The 25,450-nt window shown below is 35.2% G+C and overlaps 1 long non-coding RNA gene across 1 annotated transcript in view; it reads left to right on the forward strand.

The window, feature by feature from the left end:
• The first annotated feature begins 8,626 nt into the window (after positions 1 to 8,626).
• The window catches only part of LOC137639227 (uncharacterized), a 29,231-nt gene continuing 12,407 nt past the window's right edge, over positions 8,627 to 25,450 (forward strand). The window contains exons 1-2 of the long non-coding RNA XR_011044263.1: positions 8,627 to 8,854; positions 21,676 to 21,764. This is a non-coding gene — a long non-coding RNA (uncharacterized lncRNA). The remainder of the gene's footprint in view (positions 8,855 to 21,675; positions 21,765 to 25,450) is intronic.

Below are 25,450 nucleotides of genomic sequence, written 5' to 3' on the forward strand. Positions count from 1 at the left end.
CTTACCAAGTGGAAATTGTTGGATTTTGTTGTTTTAAAAGTTCAGAAAATCAATCAGGATCATCAGTTATCTGAAATGCTCTAACTTAAGAGTTCTTTTAGGTCTACGGCTTGAATAATGTTAAGAGTAATAATGACCAGACTTGAGGTGGTAACAGAGTTATACAACAAATAGTCTAAAGATTAAATAATATGGATGGCTTACAAATGTATAATTTTATTACATATTTAAAGAGGATATGTACTTTTCCAAAAATGTCAAATAGGTGCAATAAAGCAGTATGAATCAGGTTTCACTTTATACATTTTACATAAAATCATAATTTTACATTTCGATCCATAGTTGCCTGTGCTAAATCGAGAGAAATCTCAAAGGTATCATATGCAATGAAAGAAATACAAAGATTATTTATGTACTACTACAGGCTGGGCACGGATCTATATTTGGTATCGATCAACAGGTTACAGCAATTTGATTTCGTTAACATGAATAAGTAGACCGATTGACAAAACAGCGAATATACCGAGTTCTTAATATTTCGTTTCTTTATAGTAATTCAGACACAAAATGGTACTAGATTTAGACAGTTATATTGACACTTGAGCAACTCAAACACAATAACTTTATTATTATTATTACTATAATTATTGTTATTATTATTATTATTATTATTATTATTATTATTATTATTATTATTATTATTATTATTATTATTATTATTATTAATTTCTAAGCTACGACCCTAGTTAGAAAAGCAGAATGCTATAAGCCCAGGGGCTCCAACAGGGTAAATAGCCCAGTGAGGAAAGGAAAAAATAAAAAATAAAATATTTTAAGAACAGTAACACTAAAATAGATATCTTCTATATAAACTATAGAAACTTTAACAAAACAAGAGGAAGAGAAATAAGATAGAATTGTGAGCCTGACTGTACCCTCAAGCAAGAGAACTATTATCATAGAGATCGGAGATATACGGTAGTACGAATGGAGGTAGGTATCAGTAGCCGAAGGAAAACTCACATCTATACCCCCCCCCCCTTTGGTTCGTAATTTACGGCTCTGACACGTGATCTATCACAAACCTTCGTTTACTCAATGCTTTCACTCAAGTTGTACGCTTGTGCTTACGTAGATAAAGACTTTGAAATAGTATAATGTCATGGTCACAATTTAGTTTTCGAAATGTGAAAATATATAAGTCCATGGTTGTCTTCAAGAGGATAAGAATAAATGGTTCTCATCTTCGGATTTTTTCATAAAATTATAATACAATAGTCTTCATACGTGACTAATATTTTTTAATATTATAATGATTGTGAAATTATAGTGCCATGGTCTTCGTCTTCGGAATGATTTGTGATATCATATATTATCTTATTTTCGTTCTATTCATTAAATTATAATTCCGTAGTACAATTTCTTCGGAATTAAACAGATTATTACAATGCCATAGCTCTTGCCTTTCAGCTGATTTGAATGATTTGGTCGCAAACTAATTGGAGCTCAGGTATATTATTCGTATTTCTTTTATACTTGTACTTCGTGTACATTAAGGAATATGCATGGGCACCATCACTCTAAAATCATAATACTTTTCATTTTGATTTACATTAGCGAGATATTGAAGGATGTGAAAAGGAATTGTTGGAGTAGGCCGTTAGTGTAAATGAGAGGTGGAGTGAATGCAACTATCTTTATATTAAAAGTTTTCGTAGAATAATTTATTCAAAAATTCTGAAGAAAAAAAAAATAATATAAAATTGGGTAATTGTGTTTGATGGGGATTGGACAGGAAATGTTTATTCATATTTACATAAGACAATATAATACAAATCATGTAATATAAATAGTAATAAAAATATTCGAATATAAACATAGAAATGATAAATCTATAAAACATTCTATCGTAAACAGCTAAACAGTAATGAAAACACACAAATAAATCCGGTAAAAAAAAGTTGAAACTATAGACTAACACTAAAACTACAAAATCAATATTCCGAAACACCTGGACATCCTATGTGAACCCATTATTTACGCTTTATTCTTGTTGTTCCTAGTTTTGCGTCACAGCTACATTCGATGTACATTGACGAAAAGGTATAATTCTTCTTCTTCTTCTTCTTCTTCTTCTTCTTCTTCTTCTTATTATTATTATTATTATTATTATTATTATTATTATTATTATTATTATTGTTTTTCTTCTTCTTCTTCTTCTATTATTATTATTATTATTATTATTATTATTATTATTATTATTATTATTTTATTATGATTTATGTTTATTATTATTATAAGTAGTAGTAGTAATTTTTATTAATAATAATAATAATAATAATAATAATAATAATAATAATAATAATAATGATATAATTTTTCTTCTTCTTCTTCTTCTTCTTCTTCTTCTTCTTCTTCTTCTTCTTCTTCTTCTTCTTCTTCTTATTATTATTTAAATAAAGGGGAGGAGATAAACCAGCCCAATGCAGAGCTGGCCCGATTAAATTCGGGTAGAAAAAATATTATATATTAAAGATAATGAATAAATAGAATGGAATATATTTTCAATATAATAAATAAAATAAATTCTAAAAATGGCTGATAAACTGAAATTTTAAATTTTAATCTTATCTTTAAAATGTCTTAAAAACGTTAAAACCCTACGAAGCAGAAGCTCTCATTGTCCGGCAAATTGTTACAGTAACTTTTCTTGCCAAAACATAAATTTCTCTCTCTCAAATGAAATGCAATCGGTAAAAATATGTTGATATGTTTCATGGTAAAAGTGCTGTCACACCTGGGTACTACTACATAAGGTTGGACATTAAAACACCATATATCAATTGGGTGTGACCTATACAATCCTTCGTTCTTTTTGTACGGAAGATTCCCACACAGAAACAGTTGGCCTTATTTGTTTTAGATTATTACTGATAGGTTTATTGTTCCACTGACCTTGCAATTTTGCTGCTATGAAATATTTTAAGAGTGTTATTATTATTATTATTATTATTATTATTATTATTATTATTATTATTATTATTATTATTATTATTATTATTATTATTATTATTACTTGCCAAGTTACAACCCTAGTTGGAAAAGCAGGATGCTATAAGCCCAAGGGCTCCAATTGAGAAAATAGCCCCGTGAGGAAAAGAAATAAGGAAATAACTACAAGGGATATTTAAGAATAACAACATTAAAATAAATCTTTCATGTATAAATTATAAAAAACTTCGAATAACAAGAGGAAGAGAAATAAGATAGAATAGTATGCCCGAGTGTACCCTCAAGCAAGAAAACTCTACCCAAAGACAGTGAAAGACCATGGTACAGAGGTTATGGCACTATCCAAGGCTAGAGATCAATGGTTTGATTTTGGAGTTTCCTTCTCCTAGAAGAGAGCTGCTTACTATAGCTAAAGAGCCTCTACCCTTACCAAAAGGAAAATAGCCACTGAACTATTACAGTGTAGCAGTTAACCCGTTGAGAGAGAAGAATTGTTTGGTAATCTCAGTGTTGTCAGGTGTATGAGGACATAGAAAAATGTGTATAGAATAGGCCAGACTACTCGGCGTGTGTAGGCAAAGGAAAAAATGAGCCGTAGCCAGAGAGAGGGATTCAATATAGTACTGTCTGGTCAGTCAAAGGACCCAATAACTAGTAGTTTAATGCCCAGCTTTGGCAACTCGATTGATGATTTAGCAGCAGCATCCACCTTTTCGTTATCATACATTTTCGAGACAGGAAATCAAATGTGGCCTTTGTGGAAAAACTCATTATTATTATTATTATTATTATTATTATTATTACTTCCTAAGCTACAACCCTAGTTGGAAAAGCAGGATGCTATAAACTCAGGGGCCCCAACAGGGAAAATAACCCAGTGAGGAAAGGAAAAAGGAAAATTAAAATATTTTAATAAAATTAAAAACATTAGAATAAATAATTCCTATATTAACTATAAAAAAAAAAATTAAAAAACAAGAGGAAGAGAAATTAGATAGAATGGAGTGCCTGAGTGTACCCTCAAGCAAGAGAACTCTAACCCAAGACAGTGGAAGACCATGGTACAGAATTTTGGCACTACCCAAGGCAAGAGAACAATGGTTTGATTTTGGAGTGTCCTTCTCCTAGAAGAGCTGCTTGCCATAGCTAGTCTCTCTTCTACCCTTACCAAGAGGAAAGTAGCCACTGAACAATTAACCGTTAGTTTGTTGCTGAACCTTGGATAATTTCACAAACATAGGCATGCACTTTTTATTTCGTCAATAAATAGAAGAAAATTACATTTCTAATGATGTGATGGTGTGAGAGGAAACTGATTGATGTAATTGTCAAGCACAAAAACAGTACTGTCATTTTATTACCCGTACAGATGTTACACAATGTGATTTAAATGTGTCGTGAATTTGAAGTGATGGTGCACTTTTAGGCATAGATAGGTAGGTTAAAAACTTCCGAAGTCTTCTTTCCAATATTGTTCTTCTTCATAGAACACTGGTGCTTATCAAGCCAATGTGCTGAAATCCTGATATATCTGGGAATTGCCTAGCGATGATGTTTGAACCTACATTCATTACCTCGGAACATAATCCCAATTTATTCTCCAGTATGATTCTTTGTTCTGTATTTAACCCAGATACCCAAGGTGATGTTTCTGTTCTATGGTTGTGGTGGCGTATGTGGTAACGTATCTGAGTGGTGAACGCCAGACTGGGGTTCGAGTCCCGCTCAAACCCGTTAGTTTCTTTGGTCGCTCCAACCTTACCATCCTTGTGAGCTAAGGATGGGGCGTTTGGGGGAGCCTATAGGTCTATCAACTGAGTCATCAGCAGCCATTGCCTGGCCCTCCATAGTCCTAGCTTGGGTGGAGAGGGGGCTTGGGCGCTGATCAGATAGGGCAATGTCACTGTCCCTTGTCTCTGACATTCATGAGCGGCCTTTAAACCTATGTCAGTACAAATCTTACGTTTCTTCATTGAAACGGAGCAAGGACATTCTGAACGTATCTGAATTTCATCTGAACGTATTTGTTTTAGTGATTTTGGTGTTGGATCTGTATTTTCGTTGGTTTCTTTTCTTTGGAAGTTTATTTTTCTTTTCATTACTGGTGTTTCAGGAGTTTGACTGAATGTTATTCTATTTTGTTGTCTCTGAATCTGGAACGGGGATAACTACATGTAGGTTTTTCTTTTCCAGATTCTTTTTCCTTTCTCTTTAAAGTTTTCTTAGACAATATTCCTAGATTCACTACTCTTGTGTTTTCTTCAGTGTTATCATCAATGTATAATTTTGCAGTTAGAATTTGGTAGCACTGTGCAGTAACAAATCTGTTTCGGTAGAAAGGTAACTGCAGAAACCCTCCCTTGCATTCCTGTCGCCATAAAAGCTTTATGTTGTTCACTAAAGCAGGGCCTCATTATCCAAGGCTGACTAGACTGAAGCCAAGGAGCCCAGCAAGAGCAGGGGCCTATGCCACTATTTGGTTTCTTGTAGTGTTGAATTTGAAAACTATAGATTATTTGATTCTTTTGTAATATTATTGTAATAAATTGTACGTAAAGAGAGCGTGGAATGTGGCGGGGGAGGGGTAGGTGTCCATTGAGGGATATCGATTGATTGATAGATTAGGAGACCGAAGAAGCTTTAAGCCTCCTTCATTGCAATGAATGACACATTACCATTTTCCGCTGTAAGATGAGCTAAAGATATTTTAGACAAATTTTTATTCAAAGTAGTTGAAACTGCATTTTCTTTCTTTTGTGACTAGAGTTGTTCTTGTATTGCTTGAGTTTGATGTTCACAGCAGGAGTTTCAACTAAGTCTGCTGATGTATCAGAAATTGAATGTCCAGAGTTCACTTCATGGGACAGTAAATCTGCACCATTGTTCATAATATTGACGCCTGATATATTAGTTGTTGTCTCTGCGTGGTCCGCAGATAAAGATTCCTGCAAACACATTTCTGTAACAGACTCTATTTAAGACATCACATGTTTCACAATATCGTTTGGTTTTATGATTTTCTGAGGAACACAGATTTCATCTTTCGGAACTTCTGCGATCTAATAATGCTGTTCTCTATATTTGTTTTAATATTTTATGAAAACATTCATACCTTCACACAAACAATTCTTCGACACTAAAGAGGTTCACTATTTCACTGTAATTGTTCAGTGGCTACTTTTTTCTTGGTAAGGGTAGAAGAGACTTGTTAAGGGTAGAAGAGACTCTTTAGCTATGGTAAGCAGCTTTTCTAGGAGAAGGACACTCCAAATTCAAACCAGTGTTCTCTATTCTTGGGTAGTGCCATAGCCTCTGTACCATGGTCTTTCACTGTCTTGGGTTAGAGTTCTCTTGCTTGAGGGTACACTCGGACACACTATTCTATCTAATTTCTCTTCCTTTTGTTTTCTTAAAGATTTTATAGTTTAAATAGGAAATGTTTGTTTTAATGTTGTTACTGATCTTTAATATTTTATTTTTCCTTGTTTCCTTTCCTCACTGAGCTATTTTCCCTGCTGGGGCCCCTGGGCTTATAGCATCCTGCTTTTCCAATTAGGGTTGTAGCTTAGCAAATAATAATAATAATAATAATAATAATAATAATAATAATAATAATAATGCATTGTTTGTTACACCAGAAAACGGATCATACAGGTTTGGATATTTGTCAGTTACCCACTTCCCACAGTGATTTAAAATCTATATATATATATATATATATATATATATATATATATATATATATATATATATATATATATATATATATATATATATATCTTTTTTTAATACTGTATAATAGTTTTTGACCACATACTTATAAGAAGAAGAATCTCGGCATATACTTCCCTCTCACATCTAAGCAGTTCTTTTTAAGTTGAACAGGTAGGCCTATAAGGCAATGTACATAGACAGATTAAACTTGAAATCACTGATTAAATGGTTCCAAACACATTAATACATCCAAGTTAGGAAAGTTTATATTAAAAGCGTTCACTAGACCAGTCTTTCCATCTGTTACAAACGTCACTGACATTCAATTTTGGTAAAATAAAAACTGAGGACAAATTTAAAAAAAAAAAATTCCTTCTTTCCTCCATAGATCAAGTATGCAACAGACAATGGAACAGTTTTTAAAAAAGTAATGTTGCGGAACACTAACGGTGGTATATAAAAATCTCAAAATCTAATTGTAGTGTCATTAAAGAAAATGAATAGCACATAGTTCTTGGTTTTACCATCCAACAACTGGATTACAATTGAAATCATTTCGGGTAATGCAAACACTCCTGTTAAATCACAGTACACTGTAACACTTTCGTCACCTTCGTAAAAAAAATAAATAAATAAATAAATAAATAAATAAATAAATAAAAATAATGCCACACTGACCTTTTGGTCTCTTCATTCCTTTGATGTCTTTTGCACCTAGCAATCAATTTTTATTAATATTGTTATTATCATTTTCCAACATATCATTACCACTTGCCACTGACAACCTTCCATCATGTAGCCAATACTACTAATCACATTTCCAATCTTTTTGATTATCACTGTGTATTAAATGATCTTCGCCGGTCTTTGGTTTTGCTGGTGATATATTAGAAATGGGAGTAATGCGTGTGTTTTTATTATAATAATGTAGTATCCACTATATTTCAGACAAAAACAAAAAACAAATGTTTGATATCAAATACCTACCACATACCAAGTCACAAGACAAAGAAGAGAACAGTGAACAGGTGCATGTACATATGCATTATGCAGTTAAAGAAGTACATTAGAAATAGTCATAGGACAAGATCATGAATAGGATTATTATTATTATTATTATTATTATTATTATTATTATTATTATTATTATTATTATTATTAGTTAAGCTACAACCCTAGTTGGAAAAGCAAGATGCCATAAGCCCAAGAACTCTAACAGGAAAAAATAGTTCAGTGAGGAAAGGAAATGAAATAAATAAACGATATAAGTAATGAACTACTAAAATAAAATATTCTATAAACATTAACAATTAAAACAGATATTTCATATATAAACTATAAGAAGACTTATGTCAGCCTGCTCAACATAAAAACATCTTCTGCAAGTTTGAACTTTGATTGATTGATTTAAAGTTTTCAGGCATCCTGACATCCTTGAACTTTTGAAGTTTTAGAACTACCTGATTAGGAAGATTAATGCATTAGTATAGTGTTACCAAAAAGAAAGAAAAAAATGTATCAATCTTAGTATATTTTTTTTTTTTCCACGGGGAATATTGTTAGGTTGTATTCGAATTCGGACATTTGTCAGATGTGTCAACGAAAAGTTAAGTGAAGAGTTTTCGTTCTTAAATTTATTAAATGATTTTGGCTACTACTTTAGGGCGTTGTTTCTCGGGTGTCTCACTACAGTCTCTATAAACTTTGAATAGATAATTTCATCTACTGATCACACATATTACTTGATGGCAGCATATGTTAGAGTTAATAAAGTAACAAAGCTTTCGCTGCCCTATATTATATAATTGAATTAGGTAATCTAATAAAATAATCAACAGCAATAAAATCTGGCAACGCGACGGGGAAATAATTTTTGGAACTCGTGTAAACAAGTAGTTTGGTTCGTATAAGTGCGGTTCGTTTTACACAACTGTAATTAAGTTAATTGCTCGGATTTGGATCATAACTTGTATGCGATTTTATATTAGTGATTTCGGGACACATTTTATTTTTTCTGTGCTGAAAGTACGGTCATTTGATTGTAATTACGCAATATATCCAAGAAGTAAACGTAGCCTACCTCAAGTTTCAAGTGGCATCGTGATGGTGACAAAGATGCTGTCATCAGGTAAGTTGATGTAATTTTATTATTTACGGTAGTAAATTTCGGATAATTGTCTTATTTTACGTCAAATTATGTGGGTCTTCGGTTCCAAAGCTAATGTGACGTTTTTACCGTGGAAATATCAATTTTGCGTTAGGTCCAGGTCTAGACCCCTAGGCCTACATTACCTGTGCGGTCTCATGTAGTCCTATAAATTTGGTTTGGTTACTAAAACAAGTTATTTTAGGTAAATTTATGGGTTGTATATGTTATGTAATTGGTTTGGATTGACGAGAACTTAATCATTATTTGTCAAATCGATTTTCTTTATAGGTTAAGTGTTTACCTTTGTCCAAAATCCGATATTATGTAGCCAGTAGTTTCATTATAGAATAATGCAATATCAGTTAGGACATTTGAACTTGCATAATTAAACAGATCTTGGCAAATACACCATTTTGAATCCCATATACTACTGTTGGAAACCTCTATTAACGAAGTTACGGATTTTATTAAAAGTTTCTCATTTTGCCCCTTTTGTTATCTTGGCACATGCCGCAAATCTTCTTCGACCCGGTAGTTCCGAATGAAGAAACTAAGTGGTGCTTCTGTTATAAGTTATTGTTCGAACAGAGTAAAGGGCCCAATGTTTTGATATCCTAAACCTCTTGGTTATTTTACCGTTTCAAGTATTGGGATATACAATGTAATTACAACGTATGGTAATAGTTCACAACACCGCGCTCTCCATTTATTCCAAAATAATGCAAAACTGCAGTTCTCATCTTCTTGCACAGTAATTACTGTAGGTGGTTATTTAGATTCTGGGAAAGCAATAATTAGCAAGATAGCTTGAGGAAGGGGGAAGGGATTATTAAAAGAAAATAGCTCGGTTTCCTCACTAAACGACTTGGAACTGACACGTCAACATAGTCAACCAAACAGAATTCATGATGTCAGTGTACGTAAACAAAAGTTCGTGATGCCAGCGTACATTTGATATACTGTATATTCAAAATATACTTAATTAAAAATGTATTAATTACTCAAAAGTGTCCATAAAATATGCAATTTACAAATAGTGACACTTTTGAGTAATCACTCAATTTTTTATTAAGTATATTTTGAATATACGTTTATCAAATGTACGCTGGCATCACGAACTTAAGTTTTTGTGCGCTGTCATCATGAATTCTGTTTGGTTGATTATGTTGACATGTCAGTTCCAAGTCGTTTAGTGAGGAAACCGAGCTATTTCCTTTTTATAACCCCTTCCCCCTTCCTCAACATATCTTGCTAATTATTGCTTTCCCAGAATTTGAATAACCACCTAATTACTGTGCAAGAATATGAGAACTGCAGGATTGCATTATTTTGGAGTAAATGGAGAGCGTGGTGTTGTGAACTATTACCCAACTTATATTTTATTTACCACGGTAGTAATGAAAGGTTAGTGGAGAAAGTATGTTTGATGTATTTAGTTTTGTAAAAGGTTTAATATATGATACGTTGATTATTAGCAAAACTGAATATGGACAAGTGCTGTCTAGTTTGGTATTTTTCTCTATACTGTATGTTTAGTAGAAGCTGGGTCATAATAACTTGCGTATCGGTCGATTAAAATGTGGTCTCTCACTCTGTGTCCATTATTTACATTAGGGATACTGATGGAGAGTTATTGCGCATGCGTTGCTTGCTCTGGCTTTTGCAAACTAGTCTTTTATGACATAATCATTACCTGGCTTTTTTAACGAATTACGAGCTTCAAAATATTTATGCACAAGTTCTCGGATGTTGTTCTATAACAGCCATTTTTTTTTTCACCTCTCCGTCAGTTTGAGTTTCACCACCATTACAGAAAGATGTCTCCATGAGGGAACTTAGGGGAAGTAAATTTTTATTTCAAAATTTAATGTATTCCATCCATGTTGACAATTGATTGTGATGAAAATTCTTTCTGTGCAATGTATAGCTATTGTTTCTAATGTGGAAGTTGTAATTAACTGCAAAATAATGACCAATGGATCAGGCGAGCGCAGCTCAGCATGTACCATCATAGAAAGGTGTCCCATGAGGGAACCTAGGGGAAGTAAATTTTTATTTCAAAATTTAATGTATTCCATCCATGTTGGCAATTGATTATGATGAAAACGCTTTCTGTGCTATGCATAGCTATTGTAACTCATGTTGAAGTTGTAATTAACTGCAAAATAATGACCAATGGATCAGGCGAGCGCAGCTCAGCATGTACCGCTTGCCAGAACATAGGAGCAGTGTGATTATGCTTATTTGCTCGGAGCAGTGAGATTATGCTTATTTGCTCAGAGCAGTGAGATTATGCTTATTTGCTCAGAGCAGTGAGATTTTACTTATTTGCTCGGAGCTGTGAGATTATGCTTATTTGCTCGGAGCAGTGAGATTATGCTTATTTGCACGGAGCAGTGAGATTATGCTTATTTGCTCGGAGCAGTGAAATTATGCTTATTAGAAAAAGCGAGCCACGGCAGAGCTAAAAGCATTGGAAGGACGTTTAGTTAATCATAGATAATTATGACTTTAATTTTCAGCCCCTTACATGAGCCATATGTTTTTCCAACTGGTTATCTTGTATTTATTTTGCATTTCTGACCATTATCATTGCTGCAAATTAATCATTTTGGCATTTCCCTACTCAAAAAACCTGTTTTCCTACTGGGGTCCCCCATAATTGCCTTTATATAATGGGGTCCAAAAACTCACGCATAGGTGGTTAGCCCCAGTAATCGTTGTCAGAAATACATTGAACACAAGATAGCAAGTAGGAAAAAATATATAGTTCACGTATTTGGCTAGAAATTAAAGTATCATATATTTACTGGTAATTGAAAATGAAGGCAAAGTCTAAGTTCGAACAGAGGCTGGAGCGTGAAGCTACAACACACCCCTTTGTTAAGTATGTTCACCCCTTTTCTAAGTTTGTATAAGTGAACTGATTGATAAATGAAATAATGGCATAATACAAGCTCATGGGGCTAACTCACATAGCGAAACACGTTTCTCTGGTTTGAACATGGGAAAAATTAGATAATGTTTTACTGCTAGCAAAGCAAGCTATGTCAAAACAAAAACTAATCAATAATTATTTATTTCGTATGCCAACATACAGGTGAATATGCTCAGTTAGGTAAGACAGTACAGTATTTTTAGCATGATGAACATGGCTACGATAAACCCCATAGAAAATGCAATTGAAAAATCACATTTTGTCCAGAAGTCCATTAGTTTAATTGAGTTTCATTACTATTTATGGGATTTATATTATAGTAACTTTTTTTTAATTACAATAACTGGTGAAAAAGTTAATTTAGATATACAATTAGACGTATACTATATTCTAAGGTTTTCGGAAGCAATTAATGACAGATGATATCTAGTGAAAACCCAAAGCTTTTCAGTTATGGTAGCACATTTGACCGACTATAACGCAAAAACTATGAATATCCACCAGAAATCATTATCAAAAACATTCAAATCATTGCAAAGTACACTATAAAAAACTTATTTTCTACAAACTGTTTATTACACCGTTCTATAATATTATCAAGCTAGTTTTATGAGTTATTAAATATTATGATTATAGTATTACCAGAAGTGAAGCTGGATGTAGGGGTTGTGAGTAGTAGCCTAGGTTTCTTAGTAGATAAGTTAGTAAGTACTGTACATAGCTCCTAGATTAGGTTAGGTGGGAACCTCAAGTTAGATGGTGTTCTTGTGTTTGTTTCGCTTTTAAAATGAGGTTTTTTGTTAGATTTATGAAATGCCACACCTGGTGTGAACCAAACAAATTATAGTGGTACTGTACCTCTACATACGAATTTAATCCGTTCCACAACCGACTTCGGGTGTAGAAAATGTTCGGATGTAGAAACTAATTTTCCCATAAGAATACATTGAAATAGGATTAATCCGTGGTTGAGCCCAAAAAACCTATGATAACTCCTTAATAAATTACTCCACATAATTACACATGACAATATGCACTCTAAATTAGATAATAGACATGTAAAAAAGAATAATTATAAAGAAATAATAAATAAGAAACGGGTTTTTAGCGTCACTTTACCTTAGAAAGTCCAGCGCAGGTGTCGGTCTTGCTACGCAGAGAGGAGACGGACGGGCGGCGAGGAGGTAGAGAGTGTGACTACGATAAACGTACACTACCGTAACTTATTCTAACTTACACTAAGTGAACTTTAACCTAACTTAGCTTATTTATTTTTATATCTTATATTTTTTTTTACGTTTTCTTTTTTTTCTTTTTGATGATTAATTTTAATCACTTTCACTCTCTACACTTAAAATTGATTGAATTTTTTTCTCTTCACTCTTTGCCGTTTTCTTTGAACCACTTCCCTCCTCTTCATCACGAGTTCGCTTCGTAGTTTTTTTAAAGAAGCTATCGATAGAAAGTTGCATGGTACTGCTTTTCAGAATGTTTTGAAAATGAGTTACGCAAACATCATCGAACTGCGCAACTACACGACAAACCTGCAATTTTTTTTTTATGGTATTTGTCGATGAAGTCGACCACGTCTTGATATTTTCCTAACACCTCTTTTATTTGCGCCGAACCTAACACATGTTCTACTTCTTCGATCCCTTCCTCGTCATCACTCATGTGCTCAGACATAGGATGGAGTTCCTTGAGCTCCTCTGTAGTAAGTTCGTCGTGATGTTTGGCGACGAGTTCTGTGATGTCATCTGCGTCGACCTCTAGACCCATGGACTTGTCAAGGGAGATGATTTCCTCTACGTCTTCCGCAGCTCCCACCACGGGATCTGGTTCAGGGTCAAACCTTCGAAATCTTCCAGGCAGAATTGAGGGTTCGTCGAGCTAATCCCACCCAAGCCTGATCTATGATCTTCAAGCAGTGCACGATGTTGAAGTGGCTTTTCCAAAATTCACGCAAAGTTAAGTTTGTGCTTTGCGTGACATTAAAGCACTGCTTGAATAGGTGCTTGGTGTAGAGCTTCTTGAAATTTGAGATGACTTGCTGGTCCATGGGCTGGAGGATAGAGGTGGTATTCGGTGGAAGATACAGCACCTTTATGAACTTGAATTCTTCGAAGATATCATCTTCAAGTCCGGGGGGTGTGAGCGGGTGCATTGTCAAGGCATAGCAGGCACTTTAAAGGCAATTTCTGCTCATGAAGATACTTCTTCACAGAAGGACCAAAAACTTGGTTAACCCATTGGACAAAGAACTGCCTAGTGACCCAGGCCTTCGAGTTGGATCGCCAGAAAACATGAAGCTGGTCCTTATCCACATTCTGTGCCTTAAAAGCCCTAGGGTTCTCCGAATGGTAAACCAGTAAGGGCTTGACTTTAAAGTCCCCGCTAGCATTGGCACATAGGGCAAGAGTCAACCGATCCTTCATTGCCTTATGCGCAGGCAATTTCTTCTCTTCGGCGGTGATGTAGGTTAGACTGGGCATCTTCCAAAACAGCCCGGTTTCATCACAATTGAACACCTGCTGCTCTACGTAGCCTTCTACCTGCACGGTCCTTTCAAAGCTCTTCACAAAGTCAGCTGTAGTCTTTGTGTCCGCACTAGCAGCCTCTCCATGGCGAACAACTGAATGAATCCCGGACCGTTTCTTAAATTTTCCAAACCAGCCACGAGATGCCTTGAAATCGTCTGAGGAAGGTTCGGTTGAACTCTCCCCAGCATCACACCCAGAGCTCGCCTCCTTCAAGTCAGTGAAGATGGCGTGCGCCTTCTTGCAGATGATAGTTTCGGTGATGGTGTCGCCAACAATCTTCTCTGTCCTTGATCCAGATTAGCAGAAGTCGTTCCATCTCTTCTATGACAGGGCTACGACGTTTTGAAATGATGGTGATCCCCTTAGAAGGTTTCACTGCTTTAATGGCTTCTTTCTGTTTCAAGATTATCGAGATCGTCAACATATTTCGGCCATATTCTTTTGCAAGTTCACTCATGCTTTTCAATAATTTCTTGCTTTACTTCTAAAGAAAGCATTTCCTTCTTCCTTTTCTCACCACTACCACTACCACTTGCGAAACTAAGCCTTTTAGGACCCATGATTTACGTAAAAAACCGTAAAAGGATGAACGTAAAAAATCATGATAAAAATACAGTTAATAGCAGAACGCACAGGGCACAACCACACGAAGCCGACGAGAACAGAGGAATGACCCAAGCCACGCTATTTGAGGGTCCCTCCAAGGTCGAAGTGCTGCCTTCTATCGGCGGAATTAAAAAATACATCCGGCGCTATGAGTACCATCTACACGTATGGGTACTGTATTGTTTACTTCAGGTGTAGAGTAGGAACGTGTTCAAATTGTACTTAGCATGTCGAAAAATTCGGATACAACCGGCACGACGAAAATTGCTTACTTCGTGTGTCGAAATAAAATTCGGGTGTAGAGTCGAAAAATTGCTTGAATTTTACTTGGGGTGTTGGAAAATTGAGATATAGATACGTTCATGTGTAGAGGTTCCACTGTATAAGAGTTTCAAATTTATAGTTTATTCCATTAGACTTGGGGGTGGATTCGGGACAGTATGATAACTTTTATCTGAAAAGATTAAGCTACCTCACACTCCAAACAGTCGTTGGCTCAAGAGCTTCATCATGCTTCAGACTTATTGCATAAAACTTTTACGTAAACGGTTAGTGGTGTTGTATTGGTACTTTTTTCTTAATTTTTATTGTTTGTGTATTCATTGTGTATTAGTGTTGTTATATTTACTACTGTACAGTATTGTACTGTATACAAAATACTATACTTTACCGTAGTACAGTCAGCCTCTGCTTTACAAGAGTTTATGCTTTGCAATTTCATTAGATTGTGACACAGAGAACCTTATAACCTGTTTAATAGAAGAATAGAATAGCAAGAAATATTCTTGCTGCGGGACGATTTGAAACAGCTCGCACGCCTTTTCATTTTACTGTACTAGCTTCACGCCACTTCCCTCTCCGCTCCCATCTCACTTTGACTCTTCACCAGAGTTGCCATTTTAGCACCTTTTGTGCTAGATCTGGTGCATTCTTGGAGACTTTAGCACGTTTTTACTACAATATATGGCACGGTTTCGCTATTTTACACGATCATGAAATACAGTGCATTTTCCACTTATAGTATACTGTATAGCCTAATATGATAAACTAGTTGCCTTTCTGTCTCTTTCTTCCCAACTCATCTTAATGAAACAAAATCAGCTTTATCATTGTTTGCCTTAAAAAAAAATTATTTGGACCCTTTTGGAAGTTCATGTAGTGCTTATTTAACATCAGAAATGGCAATCCTGCTTGTCAGTCTTGCCTTGTCTGTCCTTGCGTGTGTACCTCCTGCTTCGGTCCTTTTTTAGCAGAATCATGTTTTCTTACAAAAAAGGGATGTTTGAATGGAGTATTACATATTGTATTCCTGGACATTCTATATATATATATATATATATATATATATATATATATATATATATATATATATATATATATATATGTTTATTTATTTGTTTATTTATTTATTTATTTATTAGGTGATATACTGTAGATATGAGACAACACTGACGCATCATGAGTTGCACAATGCTTCGACATGCATAGAACTGCATCCAAAAATGGTTAGTGGTCGTTGTATAGAATATGTACACTTGGTTAATCTCAAATTGTATACATATACAGTACAGAATTACTGTGATGTATAGTGTATTGTTTATTGTAAATGTAGACTACGTGTACGGTGAGTCAAGTTGTCTAGTCGAAAACAGCGAACACTTACAATACAGTTAAGCTTTTCTGTAGTGGTAGCACTGTAGCCTACTTATATTACAGAAATATACACTGCAATATCAGTGAGTGTTGTACAGTATTACTTGATAGGCTCAAGTGTTTTATTATTATACTGTAAGTGTATGATGACTATTTGGTAAAGTTATAGTTCTGGTCAGGGCAACGACTACTATACAGCAGTGTTACATAACCTTTCCGTGTCCGGTACGTAGAGTACACGTGTGCACATGTGCTTTTCGCCACTGTTTCGGTTACCTAGCCTTTGCAGAGTGGGCTGACTGTGATCTATATAGATATAGGCTATGTGTACATTGCGAGTTGGAACAGTGTGAGTGACCTGCCGAAAACACGATTCACTTACGAGTGTTACCTTAGCTAATTAAGCTGTACTGTAGTGATAAAACTATACATATATTACAGTAATATACACTACAGTATCAGTGAGTGTTGTTATTACGTGTACATATAAATGTAGCGATGACTCGTTATGTGTAGTCTTACAGAGTACTCTACTGTATTCGTGCTTGCAATCCTTGTCTTTGAGTGTGCATTGTTTGGACTTTGAATCATTGTTTAATGCATGCATAACCTTTTACAACTAGATGGAGAGCCCTGCATGCCAGACTTTGTGTGATTAAGCTTGCTCCCGATACACTTAATATTAGCAAGAAAGGGGCATGCACACTCAAGCCCTCAAATGACAAAATTTAACACAATCCCATGGATTTGCATGCACTTTCCTTAGAGCGCTCTTCCCACCGAGGGAAGACTCTTGAGTAATGTTATGTCACTTATGCCCTTCCTCTGGGGAGTGTGCTGCGAGCATGGGCTATTTGACCTGTCCCCACTTGAAGATGCGTATTTCCAGATCCCAATTAATTCTTCTGACAGGAAGTACTGCCATGAATCATGAGCGAGTAGAGCGTATCAGTGCAAGGTTCACCAGTTTTACTCTAGTTTCATCATAGTCGTCTGCGCTACCTGGACGATAGCTGAAGCCTGACAGACTCAAAGGACAACCTTCTTCCCCACCAGGACAGGCATCTCTTGTTTTGCTATGAATTGCGGTAAACCATAAAGAGATCACTTCTTGGATGCAAACATAGATTTGCCCATATATACTGTAGTATGGAAATTGACACTATTGTAAGAAGTCTTCCCATCTCGTGACATACTGTTAGTGTATGCTTTTGAGAGGTGACTAGCTCTTTCATTCAACAGCCCGATCAGCCAATACAGCCTTTGCAGAAGTTGCTGGGTCATCTGTCCTCTCTGAAATGTTTTGTTCTGAACTGAGCCAGATAACTCATTATGAATCAATCAACTTGAGCTTTTATTTTCACCTGCAGTCTTGTCAATGAGACCTTAAGAGACACATGACACAAGACAGTCTCCCTCCTCTGTATATGTAGTGCTGATAAGGGAGGATTCCAAACTCAACCTGGAATGGTGGTGTGGCAAAACAAACCTTTAAAAGAGCTCGTCACTTTGTCATTTTTCCCAGAACTTCTGTGGTTCACGGATGCGGTGAAGGAAGGATGGGAAGCCTATCTCCTACAACATCTAGGGTCTTGACATTGGATTGAACGGAAGTGTTGTCATATCAACATGCTTGAGCATTTAGCAACTCTCCACGCATTTAAAAGCACTGATGAGTGACAACTCTACAAGACATTTTTTCTTTGCAACTTTACCAGTTAACAGTAGAAATTTACGATTGGGCATTGCTCAACTCTACATCTCTTGACAGTCTGCTCTATTCCAGGCAAAGAAGAGCTTTGTGACAGTCAATCTGAACAGGGAGACGCAGCTCAGTATATTCATCCTCAGATAGTTATGAGGATCCCGACTGGAATTCCCCAGCAGTCAAAGTGTTCACAACAGTTCTATTATTATTTTTATTATTATTATAATTATTATTATTATCATTATTATTATTATTATTATTATCATCATCATCATCATCATCATTATCATTACAAGCTAGGCTATAACCCTAGTTGGAAAAGTAAGATGCTATAAGCCCAAGGATTCTAACAGGGAAAATTAGCCCAGTGAGGAAAAGAATCAAGGGAATAGTTAAACTACAAGATAAGAATAAACAATAAAAATGAAATATTTCAAAGACAGTAACAACATTAAATTAGACCCTTCACATATAAATTATAATAACTTCAAAATATGAGAGGAAGATAAATAGGATAGAAAAGCATACCCAAGTGTACCCCAAGCCAGAGAACTCTAATCCAAGAGAGTGGAAGTCCATCGTACAGAGGCTATGACACTACCTAAGACCAGAGAACAATGGTCTGATTTTGGGGTATCCTGCTCCGAGAAGAGCTGCTTACCATTCCTAAAGAGTCTCTTCTATCCTTATCAAGAGCAAATTAGCTTCTGAACAATTACATTGCAGTAGTTAACTCTTTGAGGGAATAAGAATTGTTTGGTAATCTCGGTGTTGTCAGGTGTATGAGAGGAGAATGTGGTAAGAATAGGCCAGACTTTTTGGTGGGTGTGTTGGTAAAGACAAAATGAGCCGTAACTAGAGAGAGGGATCTAATGTAGTCTATCTGGCCTGTCAAAGGGCCTAATAACTCTCTAGTGGTGGTATCACAACGAGCGACTGGTAGCCTGGCCAACCTATTGAATGGGAAGCCTCCAATACACTGCTTACCGGGGCCAGACCCATGGCACACGGACCTTCTACTTCCTCAGATAAGGGTTCCGAGAGACTTGCCTCCTTTCCCAACTTGTTGTGTCAACCACATTCCCAGGTATTCTACACTTCGGTGGAATCTCTGAGGCATCATGCATGAAGGTTAGCCGATATCGTCTCTCAGCACAAAGTTGCGTGACTGATGGCAGGATACGTCTAGAAATCTTCAACTTCCGTGTATTATGCCGATTGGGCTATCCCCTGTGGTTCGGGTAGTAGGAAGGTAGTTTCTCCTCTTGGAGCCTCTATTCCTTGTACTGTGTAGTTGAATTTATTCGTAAGCAAAATACAAACGGTCACCCTTTATGTAGGGAACTGTCTTTAGCGTGTAAGCTGGATGGCCTTTAAAATAGTTAACCAGGTAGTTAACGACAGGTGGGAGCAAGGGCGAGGAGCCCCGTGGCCTTGTCTATCAAAATCTCTTCACTTAAGTTTTCAGCTGCATCGAGTACGGACATACTGATGGGCCCTCAAGCAAACTTTTCATTTTCTCTTTTTTCAGGAAGTGAATACTGGCTGTTACCTTAGTGACTGTATGAAGCAAGAACTCATGGGAGGATGAGCTTTGCACCTAGTGGTTTTGTTAAGCCAGGTGTAAATCCACTCTTTCTGTTGTTGCTTAAGGGCATGATTGTTCTCCATCATCCCCGTGCTCCAAGTGCAGGTTGTCATGGACTCCTTTGCTTCTTCCTTCTGCTCATCAGGTGCGCTTGCTCCCCTGGAGCCCTCAGATGTACGTTGGTGGATTTCATGTGCTGGTTGCGTGTGGAGTTTGCCGCTCCCATACTGGTTATGTGTGGAGTTGGTTGCGTGTGGAGTTCGCTACTCCCGTTATATGTTGAATGCTCTTCTCTGTTTATGCTACCTCAGTTTTCTTACTTGCTTTTGCTTTAGCTAAACTAGTGTGTGAGCTTCATGGTCTCTTGTTTGACATCTCCCATTTAAGGAGATGGAAACAGGTCTCATTCATCATTGTCCTTGAGTTTTCTGCTAAAACCCAAAATCCATTGATACCTGATCCTAGGTTTTTTCTCTTTTCAGATCTCTAGTCCTAGACAAGAGATCTTCATTAGCACAGTGAGAGTGAAGAAAAAACTAAGAACACAATATTTTCTTGGTTAAGAGAGGCCATTGACCTCCCTCTCTTCCTTTCATAAAAGGGACACAAGTCAGAGCTCATGAAATCAGAAATGTTGGTGCATCTTTAGCATTTATAAAGGATCTCTCTGTGAAACAGGTATTACAGGCAGGAATGTGGAAATGTCAAACTATGTTCACTGCCCATTATGTGCTGGATGTGACCCACTGGTTCAAGACACTTTACTTTAGGGCCTGTTGTAGCTGCTCAGCAGGTTGTATAGCTTTTTTTTTTTCTCCCCCTCTCTTAGGGTACAACTTCAAAAGCCTTGCTACCTTTAACGACTTTTAACTAGATGCAGGTAAGCCCCACTCGGCATGCTGATATTCTGTACTCGGGTGTAGAAGAGTTCCTCAAATTTATTACAATGGGGAGTGTGGCGTTACCAGGCAAATCCATAATTATATTATGTGCCAGATGGATAGTTTCAGGCAAATCCATTTTATATATAAGCTAGCTCATACAACCCATTTACTCAGTTCAGAACAACCGTTAATCCCAGGACCGTGTACCTACTACTATTGCTAAACCACTGTTGCGCTTGTTGTTTGGATCCTTAACTCTTTCGGCATCCCTATGCCCGAGTTTTGAGTATCCCGGGATAAGTTGACAGCCAATTTGAATGGGGGATTTCCTCCCGCCAAAGGATGATGGTTTGTATAGTATGTGTAAACAAAAGACAAATTTGGAAGTAATATGGATTTTTCCCTAATTATACAAACCTGAGTCCTAATACTTTCCCGCCATCACCAGCCTCCTAGAAAGTCTCAGCTGTAATCAAAGTGGTTTGTTAGTAGGTGCTGCTTCACCACTACGGGCTTAATAACTACTGGGCAATTGTTGACAGCTCATTATAATTTTTAGCTGCCATGTTCAAGCTTCGCTGTTATCATTCTCCTATGTAAAGGACTGGAGTTTGTATAGTTAGGGAAAAATACAAATTCTTTACGAATTTGTAATTATTAAGGGGTGGGGTCAGTTGACCATGTTCTAATAGAAAGCCATGCTGCATAGTAGAGTATGGTGTGTTACTGTATATTTTACAGTAACAAATAGTAAAAAAAAAAAACTGTAAGGGGTTCACAATAATATGAAAGTACTATAAGAGGGTAAAGGTACAATTAAAGGCCTATAATAATTTAAAAAGACAAAAAAATCAGTATTGATATCTGTCCTTATCCTTTGCAGGTACTGTAACCTTCGTTCTTGAGGATGTTGATTGGGTATATGAAAAGTCAAGTAGTTACTGATGGGTGCTCAGTAGTGAATATGTATGGGTAAGTGTACTTAGATTCTTAATCAATTCTGTGAACAAAGAACAAGTTTAAATTTTTCTGGCAAATTAGGTTAGCAGGTTAGCTATGTTCATCTTTATGAAGTTTATGAAGCACAGCATATGAATATGACCTCATGAGAGCTTGACCTCATGAGAGCTTTAGAAATACTTTACTTGATCTTTGCAATGAAAGGAGGTTCATCATCACTGCTGTGAATTTCACTGGGGTTGGAGAAAGGTTCGAAGGCTTAGCAAATTTAGTCGCTGATGGGGGAGGATTTCTTCACAGGCTGAAGACCTTTCTGATTGGGAGTTGTTTCCTCCTCTACTTTATTTCCTCCATTATGACATTGTGTGAAGAAAAGCCTTATCTACGGTATGTATGATTGGGTCCATGATGAAGCAGTATTTTCTAATTCCTGCAGCTACTGATAGATTCTGTGTATCTGAAATTTAGATGTTGTTTACGCACTGCTTAGGAAGTTTGGGAGTTTTTAGTTAGTACGAATATTATTGCATGTATTTTTTAACATTTTATTCTATACTTAGGAATTGTTTCATAATACCTAGGAGTTCTAAATAGTACCTTATATGCGCTCTGAGTATTTAATTGAATATCCATAAGAAATTAGAAAGATTATCCTTAAGAAAAATTGAATTTTAACTTGTTCTTAGATTAAGATTTGGTTAGGTTATATTAGCGATAAGACAAACATATATTTGTTTTCAAAAATTGATGAAATGGGAACCAGTATTTGTTGGATAATTTATTATATACTTTTCCCTTAGATTGTTTACCATTATATAAGATTCTTAGGTATTCCATACCCTTCTTGATTTTCTTTGCTTAGCGATAGCACATCCATATATATATATATATATATATATATATATATATATATATATATATATATATATATTTGTAAGCATTTGAAGCTTGTTGGTAACTAGAAAAAGTTGAGTGGCCTTTTTCTCTGTGATGAAGTTTTTTTTTCTTTATTTCAAAATCACTGTAGAAAGTAAGAAGCATGAGATTGAAATATTGATTTATGTCTATTGCTAAGATTTACCCAAATTTCTGTTAGACCAAAAATGAGGAAATTTTATTTTATGGGAAAAAATTGTTTAAAGTTACTAGTGTATTCTGGGTGTAATATATATATATATATATATATATATATATATATATATATATATATATATATATATATATATATATATATATATATAAAATGTGTGTGTGTGTGTGTTGTTTGAACTGTAAATATCTGTGTGATAAAGAATTTAGTTATAATTTTTTGTAGTAGACGATGTAGGCCTATTTTGAATGGTAAACTACACCATATCCAAACTTAGTACTAAGTTTGTGTGGATTGGGTTCCTCTCAGAACTTAGGTCGTTCCGTTGGTTTCAATTGAAAGTCATTCAGTAACTTGAACTTGTCTGTCATTGATATATGAGATAGGACTTTGAGGTTACTTTGTAGTTGGTAAAAGACGAGAACAAACTGTGATTAACTCTCGTACGGTCAGTCATGTTTTTGCGTTTCCTAGTACCCAGGACCCACTTACCTATGTCGTTAAAGCAAACAAAAGCAAACCGTGTTTGGTGTCTTTTTTTTATTTTAAAGTTAGTTTTGTTTAACCAAGTCTACGAATTATCAAAATGTTGAGTGTTAGTGGTACAAAAATAACCCTTCCTATACTAAGTTAATGATGTCACCTCTTAGTTCTGAGGTATTGTTGTAAACCCGTCGCTGTATCATGACAAGCCAATCATCCAATCATCTGGGGTTGGCAGTATTCTGGTGACTAATCGGCTTTAAGGGGATCGACTTGTATATAATAAGAGAGGATCGACGCCCTATCCTGTCGAAAAAAGGATTCCAGCCCATTCATCAGAGGCCTCCATTCTGATCCTTTCCTTGATAGTGATCGTCTCTTGGCGGTTGAGCCATGAAAAGCCTCTGGCTTTGGTGGTGGTGGTTTAGTTCGCATATTGCTCGGAAATCCTTGTTTGTATATTTCTCCACTTTTGTATAAATAAGTTGTTGCAGCTGTTGCGTCTTTGTAAACTTTTTGATTTCATTAAAGATAAGTCACATGCATTTGAATCAAGACTGTTTTTGTTATTTTTAAATCCTTGCGGTTTTTATTAATTGTTCAATTATATAAGTATGCTTTTGAATATTTTGCATGGTTTTTTTATGATTGTTTCATACAAGCATTTATGATTTTATATATTATCCACATTTTTTTTATTTGTTCATGCTTTTTTACGTTATGTGACACAAACTTCCAAGGCTGTAAAAATTTAACGTTTTGCAACCATTTATTTCATGAGTAGGTCGAGCACAGTGGCTCCTCCTCATCCGAATCTCAGCTTTAATTTTTTTTTTAGCAATATCTACTTGAAATTTTAGGTGTGATTCTTGATAGAACATTTACTTTTGAGAAACGCATCCGGTTAATTTTAATAGTCATGCCTTCTCCATCATGGGGTTCAATACTTTACAGTATTCTAGAAGTTTTATTCCAGTTGTGACCAAGAGGTAGAATGATCTTCCTAATCAGGTACGTGGTTGAATCGGTGGAACTTCAATAGTTAAAACCTTGAGCAATTTTTTTGTTTTGTTTAACACGCTGATATAAAGTCTCGTCTATAGTTAATTTATGAAAGACATTTCAATGTTGTTACTTTATTGAACTGATATATTAATTGTTCGTTACTTCTCTTAGATTGTTCTTTTAATTATTAGTTACTCCTCTTGTAGTTAATTTCCTTATTTCCTTTCCTCGCTGGTCTATTTTCCCTCTTTGGAGTCCTTGGGCCTGTGGCATCTTGCTTTTCCAAGTAGGGTTGTAGCTTAACTAGTAATTTTATATATATATATATATATATATATATATATATATATATATATATATATATGTATATATATACATATGTGTATATATATAAGTGTGTATATATATATACATGTATGTGTATATATATATGTGTGTATATATATGTATATGTATATATATATATGTATGTATATATATATATGTATATATGTATGTATATATATATGTATATATGTATGTATATATATATATATATGTATATATGTATATATGTGTATATATATGTTTATATATGTATGTATATGTATATTTATATATGTATATGTATATATATATATGTATGTATATATATGTATATATGTATGTATATATATATATGTATATATGTATATATATGTGTATATATATGTTTATATATGTATGTATATGTATATTTATGTATATATATTTATGTATTATATATATATATATATATATGTGTATATATATATATAGAGAGAGAGAGAGAGAGAGAGAGAGAGAGAGAGAGAGAGAGAGAGAGAGAGAGAGAGAGAGAGAGAGAGAGAGAGAGAGAGAGAGAGAGAGATCGTATACCAAAAGAATAGAAAAATTTCTGAGATCACGCCATAAACGAGATCGCACACCGAAGCAGCACCCATCTCGTTGTTATATTCACGGAGCGTTTTATTCGATTTTATTTAAGCTGTCAAGATAATGCCATCAAACCAATAGCTTGATAACACACTTTGTACCGAATAAACGTTTCAAGTTCTCATGCGTTATGAAGGTATTTATACCATTAACCTTTATTGCATGAGTATCGGGACAGATTTGTTAT

Source organism: Palaemon carinicauda, chromosome 4 (genome assembly GCF_036898095.1).
Source record: "Palaemon carinicauda isolate YSFRI2023 chromosome 4, ASM3689809v2, whole genome shotgun sequence".
Classification (NCBI taxonomy): domain Eukaryota; kingdom Metazoa; phylum Arthropoda; class Malacostraca; order Decapoda; family Palaemonidae; genus Palaemon; species Palaemon carinicauda.